The sequence below is a fragment of the Sarcophilus harrisii genome, chromosome 3, assembly GCF_902635505.1.
Source record: "Sarcophilus harrisii chromosome 3, mSarHar1.11, whole genome shotgun sequence".
Classification (NCBI taxonomy): domain Eukaryota; kingdom Metazoa; phylum Chordata; class Mammalia; order Dasyuromorphia; family Dasyuridae; genus Sarcophilus; species Sarcophilus harrisii.
In genome coordinates, this window is record NC_045428.1 from 410,186,426 (window position 1) to 410,201,866 (window position 15,441).

Genomic DNA, 15,441 nt, shown 5'->3' on the forward strand with positions numbered 1-15,441 from the left:
TATAATGCTCAAAATATATTCACACATGAATTTGTCTCTTCATTTCTTTTAGAAGTAAAGTAACCTATACAGATTAAATTCTGTCATTGATTGAGAAAGAAATTTGAAGGCTTGTGATGTTTGTTCAGAAACTTGGTCACCTTGTGATAAAATATTTTTGCTTCTATTAATCCATGAAGGTATCAAGGTGACATTGATGGGGAGGGAGGGAATACTCAAGCTGATGAATCAAGGGCCTATCTTTGAAGTCTTGAATTATGGCCTGATGGTAGTTGATGTAGATAACTGTACTGGCCTGACACATGCCAATCCCCATTACAATAGAAAAGCCTTAGCTGCAAGCTGCTAGACTTTTAGATATTTGAGAGATGGAAGATAAAATAAATGTGTTCCTCCAGTGATGAAGAGATAATACCCTAGCTGAGGATTCCATAGAAGCCACAAGCTAGAAGAAGAGAAACTTTCTTCAATTTTGTGTTCAAAAGAGCCACACCTGGCAATGAGCAAAGTGACAGCAGAAACAGTCAAGCATACTTAAGCAGGAGCCAAATGAGACCAGCAGGTGACAATGCTCAGCAGAAATGACACATATGCTCAAGACTGTATTGGACTGCACATAAATTGAGACCAGATATAAGTAGGTCCAGTAGGAACAATTTCATGAAATCCCCAAAAGACATCATCAACCCTTCAGTATCAAAGAGTTGGTGCCTATTGTATACCCCCTAATTCTGCATTTCCCCTAGGTATGTTCTCAATGCATTTCCTCTATGTATATATACTTTACTCAAACATGGCAGGTATATTTATGACAAAGTGTGTTCCAGATTTTTATAAGGCAAATATCACAAATTATTATATTTCTTACTATGCTATTTCATTACATATAATCTTTGCTTTGAATTAGTTGTATCTCTGGCTAACTTCTAAATTGAAACACATTGATAGAAGTTACAAGCTACGAATATATCAGATCACAGAATACCTTGAATATGAGGTAGCCTTAGTTTGGGGATTAACTGTTTGAGTTCGATGGTACTCCTAGGTCACATGCAGGCTCACCTCCCGGTGGTATTTATTTTATTCTAAGACAGCCTCTAATTCAGATGATTTTGGTTAGAATGCTTTATCTGTTCAGTAAAGACCCCAAGTATAAATGAGGAGAAAAAGATAAAAAGATAAAAAAGGAAAAGGAAACTCATATCATCAAAATAAATGAAATGTCTACTTAACCCCCCCCAAAAGGAATAATATTAGATACAATAATTAAAACATAAAAATCTAAACTCAATAAAAGTTCTTTAAACCCTAGACCATAGACTTTTTGAGGGTAGATACATCATGCTCATTTTTTGTTTTTATATATTCCTTGCTGCTCCCATGTTTTACACATAGTACTTAATAAATGTTCAATGAATTGAATGATTCTCTTATTATTTATTGAAATCTGGTTTCCTTTCAGCCTTGCATTCCTTCTCTCAAAATGAAAAAGTTAGTGTTATACTTATCCCTTTACCCTTGTTTATCTTTAAAATAATATTTATTGCCCCCCATAATAACATGCAAAAATACTTTTTAACATATTTTTTGAGTTTTGAGTTCCTAATTCTATCCTTCCCCCTCCCCCGAAATAGTAAGTAATCTGATATAGGTCATACAAAAGCAATCATATAAAACATTTACATAACAGTCATTTTATGCAAGAAGATTCTAACAAAAAAGAAAGAAGGAAATGAAGGAAGGAAGGAAATGAAAAAATATTATGTTTCTTCCTATATTTGGGTAACATCAGTTCTTTCTCAGGAGGTAGACAGCATTTTTCATTATTTGAACTGAGTTGGATCATTGTATTGCTGAGAATAGCTAAGCCATTCATAGTTCTTCATTATTCAATATTGTTGTTATTGAATGCAATGTTCTCCTGATTATGCTCACTTCACTTTGTACCACTTCATTCATGTCTTTCTAGGTTTTTTCTGAAATCATCCTAATTGTAATTTCTTATAGCACAAAAATATTTCATTGCAATCCTATACCATGGCTTGTTCAGCCATTGACTAATTGCTGGGAATTCCCTCAACTTCCAATTCTTCACTACTACAAAAAGAATAGCTATAAACAAATATTATTGTGCATAGATCTTTTTCTCCTTTTTTTTGGATCTCTGGGATTCAGACCTAATAGTGGTATTGATGGATCAAAAGCTGTGCAGTTTTATAACTCTTTGGGTACAATCCATTTGCTCAGAATAGTTACATCAGTTTACAACTCCATCCACAATTCATTAGTGCTCCAATTTTCCCACATTTCTCCCCACCTTCATTATTTTCCCCTTTTTTTGGGCACATTATCTAATCTGATACCTGAGAGGTAATACCCTAAATTTGTTTCAATTTGCATTTGTCTAATAAATAATGATTTAGAGACTTTTTTCATAGACTATGGAAAGCTTTGATTTTTTTGTCTGAAAACTGCCTGTTCATACCCTTTGAGCATTTATCAATTAAGGAATGGCTACTATTCTTATAAATTAGACCCAATTATCTATATATTTGAGAAATGAAGTCTTAATTTGAGATATTTGCTGTAAAAATTGTCCCCTATAAAATTTTTGATTGCATTGGTTTTATTTATGCAAAACCTTTTAATTTTATATAATCAAAATGATTGATTTACATTTAGTAATGTTCTTTATACTTGTTTGGTCTTAAATTATTCCCTTATCTACAGATCTGATAGGTAAATTATTCCATATTCTACTAATCTGCCCATGTTATAACCCTTTATATGTAAATAATGTGCCCATTGGGTTCTTATCATGGTAGAGGGTATGTGAGATATTGGTCTATATCTAATTTCTGCCATGCTATTTCCAGTATTCCCAGCAAATAATGAGTTTTTGTCTCGAAATCTTGGATCATTAGGTTTATCAAGCACTAATCTACTTATGAGCAATTAATATTTTTCCAAGTGTTTAGATTTAACTGAATTTGTGGGAAAAATGTTTTAAATTATGTTCAAATTATTCCTAGGTTTGTCTTGGCAGATAGACTGCCATTAATTTTTTTAATCTTGAGACTATAGAGTCTCTGTTGTATTAGGATTATGTCTTCTTTCCTTATTCCACAGAAGGCTTTTCATTGAATATGTAACCTCATCTGTTCTTATAAAAACCATTGATAGACTCTGTCTCTTTCTGTCACTGTTTATATCTCATTATAAAACTTTATTTAGATAAGCTCTTTGATTGTCCATTTCCTGTCACCTATTTTTCCCTATCCAAAGTCAGAATAGAAAGCTGAATATAAAGAAATGTAAGTTCTTTTTCTTATACTGAGTAAATACCTCTAGTTTTGTGTGTGTGTGTGTGTGTGTGTGTGTGTGTGTGTATTCCTCTTAATTAGGATACTGTTATCAGGATAAATAAATTTAAAGTATAGGGGGAATTATAGAAAATTAGAAAAAATATTTTTAGAATAATTATGTCAAACTAAGTAGAAAGAGAATACTGCTCTATACGAATATATCTTTGTTTTATTGTAATTTTATGTGTTTTGTTAAATATTTATTTTATCTGGTTCTAGATGTACTCTGTACTGTTATGAGCATCATGTTTGACACTTCTGTCTTGGAGAATATATAAAGGGTCTTACCTTCCACTCCTAATATCCTAACTCACTAGCTCACATTTGATGAGCTTAATCCTAACAGTCAAACTGTAGGCACAACCCTCTCAATGAATGTCTTTAGTAAGCAAATATATTCTCTAAGATGACATAGTAAAAAAAAAAGTACCTACAAAAAAATTCCTCTCATATAGGGAACATTTTCACACACACACACACACACACACACACACACACACACACAGATACACTCACACCATGTCTGTAAGAGAGCTTCCAGGAAATTACTCTTTCCTAATTCTTTGAGTGCCTTATTTGATTCCTTCTTAGTTTTCTTTTCAGGTTCATCCTTCTCCTCCTCCTCCTCACCCTTCTCCTTATTTTCTCTCTCTCTTAAGCTTTTTGCATCATAGACCTCTTGGCAATTTTTTAAAGTCTATTGACTCATTATCAGAATAATGTTTTTAAATAATTGAAGGACATGCTGAATTTCAGTTAGAGAATAGTGAAAATAAAGATGTAATTTTCTTCCCTTTCAAGTTCATGGAGTCCAAGAAAGTATATGTTGTCCCTATGCTAAGAACTTCTGTGGTAGAAGTTATTTCCTAAGAATTTAAAGCACAATGTAAGCAAATGAAATTATAAAAGACTTCTCCCTTCTTCAAATTTCTCTGTTTCTGTTAAGAGTAATACCATCCTCCCTGACATACAGTTTTGCTGTTTTGGAGTCATATCTAACATTTTTCTCTCACACATTTAAAGTTTACAAGTTTTGTTGATATTACTTCTATGATATCTTTAATATTTATTCCTTTTTCTTCATTCAAATGGCCATTATTCTGCTTCAGAATTTCACTTATAATACTGTAATACCCTTCTAATTAAGTCCTCTTCTTTCAGACTCTCCTTTCTGTCTTCTATACTTCACACAACTTCTGAAATAGTCTTCTTAAATGTATACATCTAATTATGTCATTTTCTTGCTAAAAAAAAAAAAACCTTCAACAATTGCTCATTGTATCTAGAAAACAAAAACCAAAATAAACCAAAACTAAAAACTCTCAGCATGGTGCTTAAATCTTTTTTTTTCCTTAGCACCAAATCACCTTTCCAGCCTGTATGTAACTTTTTTTTCACACAATCTATATTCCACCCAAGAAGTTTTGCTAGTTATTCTTCCTTTTTTCCTCCTTTATACATTTGCAAAGGCCCTTCCTGTGTATATTTTAAATTCCCTCCTTATTTCTTCATCCTAAAATCCCTAACTCAAATTATATTGGATCTAGTCTTCATTTCTACCCTCAAGTAGTATGTACTTGAGAACAAGAACAGTTTTCATTTGTTTTTGTATTCCTAACACCAAGTACAATCCTTACATGTACCAAGAGCTTAACAAATGTTTATTGAATTGAATTGATTTGAATTGGGTTGAATCAGATTTTCTTCCTGAAGCAATCTTGCTAGCACCATTGGTTTAACATTTTCTATGAACTAGAAATAAAATTGTGGTTTCTTCCTTGGTACATTGAAAAAATGAACAGAATAAAATAAAACATACAAAAATTGAATATTCAGGTTTATAGTCTTCTTTTAGAGTCTATTCATAGTAGTGTCCCCAGTTGTTGCTACTGAACTTATGACTTTAGAAGATCATGTGAATCTTCTCTAAAGTTTAATATCATATTGAGTAGAACCAAAATCTCTCTCTCTCTCTCTCTCTCTCTCTCTCTCTCTCTCTCTCTCTCTCTCTTTTTCTGTGTGTGTGTGTGTGTATGTTTGTGTGTGTGTGTATATATGGTGGTAGTAATGGGAGTGAGTGAACGCTGAAACCGTGTCCCCTTTAATCTCTAAAAGGAGGGAGATTTCGGGTCTCAGGCTCTCCCCTGGGAAAAACATACCTATCCCAGACAAGCCCTTCCTAAGTTAACTGGCTTCATTCAATCTGAGATCTTTGTCAAATCACCCTGCCTTGAAACTGAAATCTTTTGAGGGTGGCCCAGAACCCTTTCAGGAAATTCCCAGACTCTGAGAAAAAGCCTTCAAACTCTCAGTTAAATTATTTTATTCAATTGGAGATCTCTGCCTGATGATCCTTTATTGATTAGCCCAGACAGCTCCCAGCCTCAAGCCTCAGACTGATAATAAAAGGCAACTCTGAACTCCAAATCTTTGCAGAAGTCTGAAACAGGATTATCCTTTACCAAGGATTTCTCTTCTTGGCAAAGCTGCCTGCCAGGACTCTTGCCCACTGTGAAGATATTCTCTTTTCAGTGTTAACCTTTGTTATTTAACCTTTGTTATTTCCCTAACAGGACCTCTTGCCACTAAGAAGTCTGTCTTCCTAGCAAATCTGACTTTCTCAGTGCCAACAATTAATCTCTTCTGCCACAAACAGACACCACAGGGGATTCCCCACCCCAATTCTCGACCATTAACCTCATCACTTGCACCTCATCAGTAGTAGTGGTAGGAGAGGGGTTAGATCTCACCTATTCAGCAGTGTGTCACAGAATAGAGGAAATAGCATTACTTAAAAAAAAATTCCCCATCGAAGGCAAAACTTCTTTCTTTGTTATTTACCTCCTTAAGGACCCACTCTGAAACTGATGAGGGGAGCCCCAAAACTCTTTTTCTTTCTCTCCCTCTGATTTTGAGAATGAGCCATGAGGTAAAGCACTTGAAGCTCCTTGAAGGGGAGATTCTCCTTGAACCCTGCCTCTGTGGGACCTGCCCCAGGGAACCAAGATAAAGTGGTTTATCTTGGTGGGACTAGTTGAAGTAATCTCATTTAGCTGGAGATGTAGATTTCTATTGACCCCTATTATTGGCTCAAAACCACTCCCAGTAAGTCTCATCTAGGCCTGGGGGCAGTGACAGCATTGAGAGAATCTCATTGTCTTGAAACTTCTGTCTCAGATTTCCTTATAAAAATGGCAATTTGAGGCTCAGTCCTTGCAGAGGACCTAACATACTATGCCATGTATAGCAGCAAGCCTCTGACCACTGAAATGATGTTTTCTTTCAGTGTTACTCTCTTAACCCTCTCATCTAAGACTTTATACCTCTCTCTGTTGGGATTTCTCTACTAGAAACTTTATTTCTCTTCCAGGATCTTGACACTAAGGAATTCAGTCTTTCTATTCATACATAGCAAAGACTGACTTCCCAAATGCCAATAATAAATTTCTTTTTATCAGTCTAGCTTTTGGAGTTCATAAATTCCTTTACAAAGGACCTCTGTGCCTCCAAAAGGGGGCTCCCAGAACCCCCTGCCATGCACTGAATCCCAGGGGGACTTAGGGGAGCCAAACCTCTTCATTTGGTTCCCTGAACCCTGAATCTGCCACTTACCTCATCACTTAATTCCCTGACCACCAAGAACCCTAATCTCATCATTTGGTTCCCTGACCGGGAACCCTAAAAACTAGACCTCATCAAAACTGTTGTGATTCTTAGTCAAGTACATGTTGACAGTGATAATCAAGAATGATGTTGCCATTAGCCATGATATAGCGAGTGACATTCCAAAGCAAGTGAAGTCATGGTGGGTTTTCCTGTTGGTCCACAAATGTTGGTGAAACTCATTTAACCAGGGAGAAGATGGGAAGTGCAATTTTTCCCAGCTGAAAGGAAGCACTGAAGAATGGTGGGAGGTAGACAACAGTAGGGTTTCTGGGAAGAACTTGAAAAACTTTCAATCCCTCCAAGAGGAACTGGGGACACATAAGTGCACAGTGGATAGAGTGCTGGGCCTGAAGTCAGGAAGACTAATCTCCCTGAGTTCAAATTCACCTCAGACACTTAGAAATATGACCCTACACTGGGAAATGATTGTGGACTACTTGCATTTTTGTTTTTCTTCCCCAGGTTATTTATACCTTCTGAATCCAATTCTCTCTGTGCAATAAGAGAACTGTTCGGTTCTGCACACATATATTGTTTCTAGGATATACTGTAACCTATTTAACATGTATAGGACTGCTTGCCATCTAGGGGAGGGAGTGAAGGGAAGGAGGGGAAAAATTGGAACAGAAGTGAGTGCAAGGGATAAAGTTTATTTTTATTTTTTTTTTATTTAATAGCCTTTTATTTACAGGATATATACATGGGTAACTTTACAGCATTAACAATTGCCAAACCTCTTGTTCCAATTTTTCACCTCTTACCCCCCCACCCCCTCCGCTAGATGGCAGGATGACCAGTAGATGTTAAATATATTAAAATATAAATTAGATACACAATAAGTATACATGACCAAAACGTTATTTTGCTGTACAAAAAGAATCAGACTCTGAAATATTGTACAATTAGCTTGTGAAGGAAATCAAAAATGCAGGTGTGCATAAATATAGGGATTGGGAATTCAATGTAATGGTTTTTAGTCATCTCCCAGAGTTCTTTTTCTGGGCATAGCTGGTTCAGTTCATTTACTGCTCCATTGGAAATGATTTGGTTGATCTCGTTGCTGAGGATGGCCAGGTCCATCAGAACTGGTCATCATATAGTATTGTTGTTGAAGTATATAATGATCTCCTGGTCCTGCTCATTTCACTCAGCATCAGTTCATGTAAGTCTCTCCAGGCCTTTCTGAAATTATCCTGTTGGTCATTTCTTACAGAACCGTAATATTCCATAATATTCATATACCACAATTTATTCAGCCATTCTCCAACTGATGGACATCCATTCAGTTTCCAATTTTTAGCCACTACAAAAAGGGCTGCCACAAACATTCGTAGTGCAAGGGATAATGTTGTAAAAAATTACCCTGCCATGGGTTCTGTCAATAAAAAGTAATCCAAAAAAAAATATGACTCTGAACCATAAAATCCCAAATGGGTCATGAAGACTGAGACTTGACTCAACAATAAGAAGAGCAGAGCTATAGGTATATGCCAGTATAAGCAGCCCATCCTTCCCCCACCTTGTAGTAAATGAAGGAAAGGGACCAATAGCTCTACACTTAACTAAATCTACAATTAATCTCTCTCCCACTTCCCCCACCTCACTATTTCTCACCTATCACTAGTCCTTTCTCCCACAAACATCAGGACAGTGCAGTTTATATTTGTTGAATGAGACAGACAACTATTGAGAAATGTAGCACCTATGTGGTAGGTTTTATTTCTGCTCAGTAATTGGCTTTTTAAGACACTTTCTTGGAAAAGATCGGTATTTTGGTTAAAATAACAGAGGGAAAAACAGTTCTAGAAAAATACCTTCTGGAATCATAGGAACCCAGAGAACTCATATAAGTTTGCTACACTACAGATAAATGAGTTGTTGTTGTTTTTTTTTTTTTCTTTGAAAAACAGAATCCGACAAGTGAGCAAAGTTATTTTTAAAACTTTGCAGATACTCTTAATTTTTTTTTCCCATTGCCCTCCTCCACATTACTTGATACATACATAAACTGAGGGTTCTTTTCATAGAATAAAGTGAGCCATCACCCTATCATTGATCAGAATGTTAATTTCCACCTTTGTAGCAAATGTTTTTCTTAATTAGTGTGTGAGGGCGGGCATTGAGAGGGTCTTAGTATGACATAGGTGGGAGGTGCATGAACTTTTGAGGGCAAAATTTAGCCCATAGAATTTTTTCGAACTCAAAATAATACTGCAATTTCTTTAATGTCAGATGATCCATATATAGTGACTAGATTTTCAATTCTTTTTTTTCCTTCACTTCTAAATTCTAGGAACAATATTGAGGAGAATGAGTGTGTTTAGGTCTTCAGGTGCTTGAAAAAATTATGCATGAAAACAGCTATGTGGATTAAAAAAGATTTCCCTGCCTGATTTCTATTGAACATGTTTACCCTAAAGTAGAGGAAAGTATCAGGGCTAGTACTGATGTGGTCTAATAGAATAATAAAGGACAGATGTATGGAAGAATAAGCTGAACTGTGGTGCCTGAATCTCTGCTTCAGAAATGTGACTGTAAGAGCCTGAAGAAAAGGAGAAGGGGAGAAGGCTACCTTTCTTTGCACCCATTGGATCTCATCTGAACCTAAATGGAATCATAGGATCCTTAATTTAGAAGTACCTGAGACCTGAGAGGCAGTTTTACATCTGAGGAAATTGAAACCCATTGGTGAAGTAATTTAGCTAGGAAGACACAGGTTATAAGTCTTAAAAGCAGAACTTGAATCTAGATCTTATGATTCAAGAGTCAGGGCATTTTCCATTGGTCAATGCTCTTTTCTTAATTTTTAAAAACAATTTAAAATGAAGTTATATTCTTACAATGTGAGGAAAACTCATTTTAAAAAGACCATTATTTCAAGATGGGTTGAGGGTTGACAATGCCTAGACACTTCTTCTCTGCCAAAAGTTTCTGATCTAATTGTGTACTCTAAATATTGCCAATATATAATGACTATCAAGAAGCCCCTTTTCCCTTAGTAAATCTCAGTTATTGCCTCATCAAAAAGCAAAAAACAAAAACCTAATGAAAATCACAGTTATAATTGTTATATCTCTGGTGGCACAGGAGAAAGTGAGGAATCAGGGGGACCTGACTTCATATTTGGGCTCAATAATTTACTAGCTGTGTGATGTTGGGCAGATGATGTAGCCTCTGTTTGCCTCAATTTTTTCAATTAAAATGAGATCATAATAATAGCACCTGTGTCTCAGGGTGGTTGTAAGGATCAAATGAGATAATATTTGTAAAAGCACTTAGCACAATGCCTGACACACAGTAAGCATTCCATAAATTCTTGTGCCTTTCCCCTCTTTCTATGACATGAGATTCTCATATTAGTCATTAGACTATTGTTTACAGCTAGATCTTCTCTATAATATACCTCTACCCACTATCTTCCTCTACAGTACTATACAAAATTCAAGAATATGTTGTGAACTACAGAAGAGATGGATTAGGAAGACTTCTCTTCTGTTGACACACACACTAATTGTCTAGGAAGGTGCCAGTGGATTGGTTTGGTTCCTTCCATTGGCATCTATAAGCAGAAGTATCACCATTTATATGTGAGCAAGACCTCTGGCTACAGTGGCTCAGTCATAATTAATTCCTTTTAGAGTTTGTTCATTCAGGAATGTAGGTGGGTAAGAATAAAGCAGCTTCATGAATCTATATATTCCATAATTCTTTGTACCAATTAGTTGGTCAAGAGGAACTTTTTAGCACAAGTGGATCTCCTTTTATACAGAAAATATATATATATATATATATATATGTATGGATATATACTTTGTAAGGTTGTATATAAAGTGATATTTCCCCACAAATGTTTATATTTACATTGAAATGGGAATGCTCTGGAACAGAGTCGGTTGTAAGCATTCTCAGTCTGTAGTTTGTTTTTATTTGTTTCATTCACACTTTTATACAACAATAAGGGATTTCAAGTTAGCAAATCTAGTTGAACATATAATAATAGTGATATGGGTACTTCTGATTATGAATAAAACTGGACTCCATTTTTAGAGTAGTGACTAGCCAGAACTAATTTGAAAATTTTTGATTTTCATAAAAGCATCTGATTTTATCTTATTAAAGTAGAGAATCTTAAAGCAGAAAGTTATTTATTAATTTATTAATTCAACAACCTACTTACTGAAATAATAATTTCTGCAACATTTTTGAAAGATAACCTTGGGGCAGCTAGGTGGTGCAATGGATAAAGCACCAGCCCTGAAGTCAGCAGGACCTGAATTCAAATCTAGTCTCAAACACTTACTACTTCCCAGCTGTGTGATCTTGGGCAAATCACTTAACCCCAATTGCCTCAGCAAAAAGAAAAAAAAATTGTATTACTACTGGAAGAAAAAAGTCTTGCTACTGGTATAAAAAATTCAGTGAAGAAGAGTGAGGTAATAATAGTGCAAAGAGCCTTGCACTTTGAATCACAAAGATCTGGGTTCAAATACAACTTATGACACCTATTAGTTATATAATTCTGGATAAATCAATAACACGGCTGAGTTTTACTTTCTTTATCTGTAAAATAAAGCTAGGTAGTACAGTGATTCAAGCACTGGGCCAGAATAAGCAGGACCAGAATTCAAATTTGACCTCAGATACATACAAGCTGTGTGACTCTGGGCAAGTCACTTAACTCTTACCTGCATAAAATTGAAGAAGGAAATGGTAAATCATTCCAGTTTCTTTGTGAAGGAAACCCCATGAATGGTATAAAAAAACTCCCCCCCCCAACCACCCACCCCACCAAAAACCCAAACCCAAAACATAATATTGGAAGATGAACCCCTCATCTTGGATGAGCCTGATATGCTATGGTCTATGAGGTAATGAGGAACTGGACATGATTGAACAACAATATGTATCTCACAGGATTATTATAATATTTATGCAACATCATGTATATAAAACACTTTGCAGAACTTGCTTATGTGTATGTGTCTACAGTTATAAGCTACATATGAAGAGAACCTAGTGGAGGATGAAATGCTAGACACGGATTCAGAAAGTCTTGGCTTCAAATTTTGCCTTTGATACTTATTAACTATATTTTTCTGGGCAACTCACACTCTCTCAAGTTCCTCACCTATAAAAAATAATAGCAATTTTTTCACAGTTGAGAAGATTAAATAAGATAATGTATGCAAAAACATTCTGTAAACAAAACAAATTTCATATCCTGTTCCATGTACTTCTTAACTTCTTCCTTTATTCTCCTTTTAACTCCCAGAAAAAAAGTAATCCATTCCATTACTAGAAAGTTATAATTGTTAGAAAATGTTACATTATACTGAATGTCAACATTCTGCTTAAAACATGGTGCCCAAAATTGGAGACAATGTTCCACATATCATCTGGGCAGAGTACAATAGGACTTCCTTTGGCCTAGGTATTGTATTTCCTTTAATATATTGCATTAGAACTTTAAGGAGCCATATTACATAGCTGACTTACATCAAACTTATGGTCAAATAAAATCTTCCCATATTTTTCACTTGAACTGTGATTTTCCCATTCTATACTTAAATAATTACCATTTAAGCATGTAAACCCGTGACTTCACATTAAATTCTTTTTAAAGCTTCTCTTATTGGAATATTGTTTCAGTCTATTGAAATAATTCTGAATCTTAATTCTGAAATCTGTTGCATTATCTTCAGGAGAAATGCTGCTGTGGGGAATGTCAAAGATTTAGTAAGATACATGGTATGAGAATGCTCTGAGAATTCAGATTCTTTCAAGAGCTGCTACTAATAATCACAGCCAATTGAGTGAATTATTCTGAGCCAAATGAATATTTAAAGGGAACTGAAACATGTGAAGTTTTTTGAATTGAATATAATGGAAATTCTAGACATTCAGAAGCCAAGTTCTCTTTTTAAAAATAATCAAAATATAACAATTCCAAATGATGTTATTTGCTTAACTGAGTTATCTAAAGTAAATTGTTGCATTGGTCTTCGATGATTCCAATCCTAAGTGGTTCTGTAATGTTGATTGCCTACTGTTGAGTAGCCAATATCTTACAATCTACATGTGATTGTGTTCACTGATGTTTAATGGAAAGAGCAGTGAACTGGAAATTAGGATTCCAAATTCTGTCAACTGCATTAGCTGTACCTTGGACAAATCCCTTCATTTTATAATTAGTTTTTACATCTTAAAAATCAGGTGGTTGGAATATATAAGGGATTCTTAGGTTGATACACTTGATTAAAATATTTTGATAAATATATTTCAATATAATTGTTTCCTTGATTATTCTATATATTTCATTTAAAACATTTAAGAACTTTTTTTTTTTTTTCCAGAGTGATATTTAAAACTTTCAACAGATTGCAAAGAGGGTCAAGCAAGAACCCCTGGATTACATCATCTCTGAAGTTTTTTTTTTTTTTTCTAAGTTACCTTAAGCTTTAAACTCCACCCTCCCAAACCATCCTTCCCTTATCAGTTCCTACTTTGCTGAGAAATTTGAGATCATTAGTCATGAACTCCCTCTTTTCCTCACCTTAAACCTCTATTTCCCCCCCTACCTTTTTCTCCTTCCATCTACTCTCAAAGGATGTGTTTACCTTCTTCTCTGACAAAATTAATACTTTCACCTTTGTCCTTGATCCCTATTCCCTTCTGTTTCCCAGGATGTTGATCATCCCTCCTTTCTGATCATCAATCTCTTCTTCTCTACTCCTTTCTTCCCCTGTGCCAACAAACATGCTCAGGTTTCCCCTCTCATAAAAATCAAATAGATAAAAACCTTCTTTTGATAATACCAAGCTATTAAGCTTTCTGTCCTCCCTTTTGCTGCTAAATTGACAATAGAACTAATAAGTATTCTAAATTATTTAAGTAGCTTAGTTTAATTTACTATTAATCTAGTAAATTTTTTATAAAAAAAATAATTTAATTTCACCTTCAATTCTTCTCTGCACGCTCATTTCTGAACTATTTGCTGCTCTATTGCTAATCGTGATAAATCAATGTCCTAAGACGTTGAAACTGCTTTTTCCAAGGGAACAATGCATTCTAATTGTCAGATGTAATAGTTTCTTCTCATGACTTTTTGGATCCTTTTGACATCCAGCCCTTCTCTCATGGCTTGCATGACAATACTCTCTCTACTGGTTTTCTTCATATCTTTTCAACAGTACCTTCTTGGTCTCTGTTAAGTTTCTCTTCTTTATCCTATCCAGCATTATTTTTGCCTCCAAAGATGTACTTTTTCTTAGTACTATGTGCTTTTGTGACCTCATCCATTCCCATGGTTTCAAATGTTACCTCTATGTGAGTGATTCCACAACTTAAAATTATCATAAGTTGCAGTCCCTGTTTGTTACACATTTCCATCCACATACCCGGTTGTCCTACAGATATAGCAAACTCATTATGCTAAAAAAAAAAAAAACTGAACAAAATTTCCCTCTCAATCCTTTCTCTCTTTGCCATGTCATCATTTCTTTTAAAGTTACTGCCATTCTGCCAGTCTGAAAACTCGAGTTATCCCGGACTTTTACCCCCTCCTTTTCCTATCCAATTAAACACTAAGTCCTAGAAATTCTGAGTTTTCCCTTGCATCCATCCCTTTCTTTTCACTCCCGCTGATGCTACTCCACTTATTACTGCTCATTTGGACTGGTTTAATAGTCATATAATTTGTCTCCCTTACTCCAATCTCTCTCTTCTATAATCCTGACATAGTCCTGACAAAGTAGTCTTCCTAATGCCCAAGTCTAATCACTTTATTCTCCTATTCACTCCCCTTCAGTGACTCCCCATTAAAAATCAAATCAAATACAAATTCCTAACCTGATATTCAAAGCCCTAATTTCTCCAGCTTTAATTTAGACTACTCTCTCCCTCCTTTACCCCCACTCTTTTATTTACATTCTGCACTCTAGACAAATTGTACTATTAGCTCTTTTTCTGGTTTCATCCAGTTATTTCCTACTTCAATGCTTTTGCTACCACTCTGTATTTAGAACACCTCTCTCCCATCTCAATTGAAAAATCCCACTCTTTTAATCCAATGTCTCTCCCTTGAGTTTGCCCCTTAGATATTGCCTCTTTTATGAAGCTGTCTTTGATCTCTCTGCTTTTTCTTCCCATTCCTGGTCAAAGTGAACCTTTCCTTTTCCAATGTCTCAAGTTATTTTCTTTGACTAATCTGCACTTAATCACTTTATAATTTGTATTATAGTTACTTGTATGTATGCTTCACTCTCTGTGAGAATGTAAGCTACTTGCTACTTAAGAACTAGGTACTCCTTCATCTTTCTACTGTGTTTACAGCCCTTACCTCAATGTCCTGTAATGTAATCAGTACTAAATATATTTTGTTTAGATTGAACTAAATATACAAGTTTACAGG

The 15,441-nt window shown here is 35.1% G+C and overlaps 1 long non-coding RNA gene across 1 annotated transcript in view; it reads right to left on the reverse strand.

Annotated features, from left to right (window-relative positions):
* The window catches only part of LOC116422460, an 85,302-nt gene extending 71,048 nt beyond the window's left edge, over positions 1–14,254 (reverse strand). Inside the window, exon 1 of the long non-coding RNA XR_004233105.1 lies at positions 13,987–14,254. This is a non-coding gene — a long non-coding RNA (uncharacterized LOC116422460). The remainder of the gene's footprint in view (positions 1–13,986) is intronic.
* Between the last annotated feature and the right edge of the window lie 1,187 nt (positions 14,255–15,441).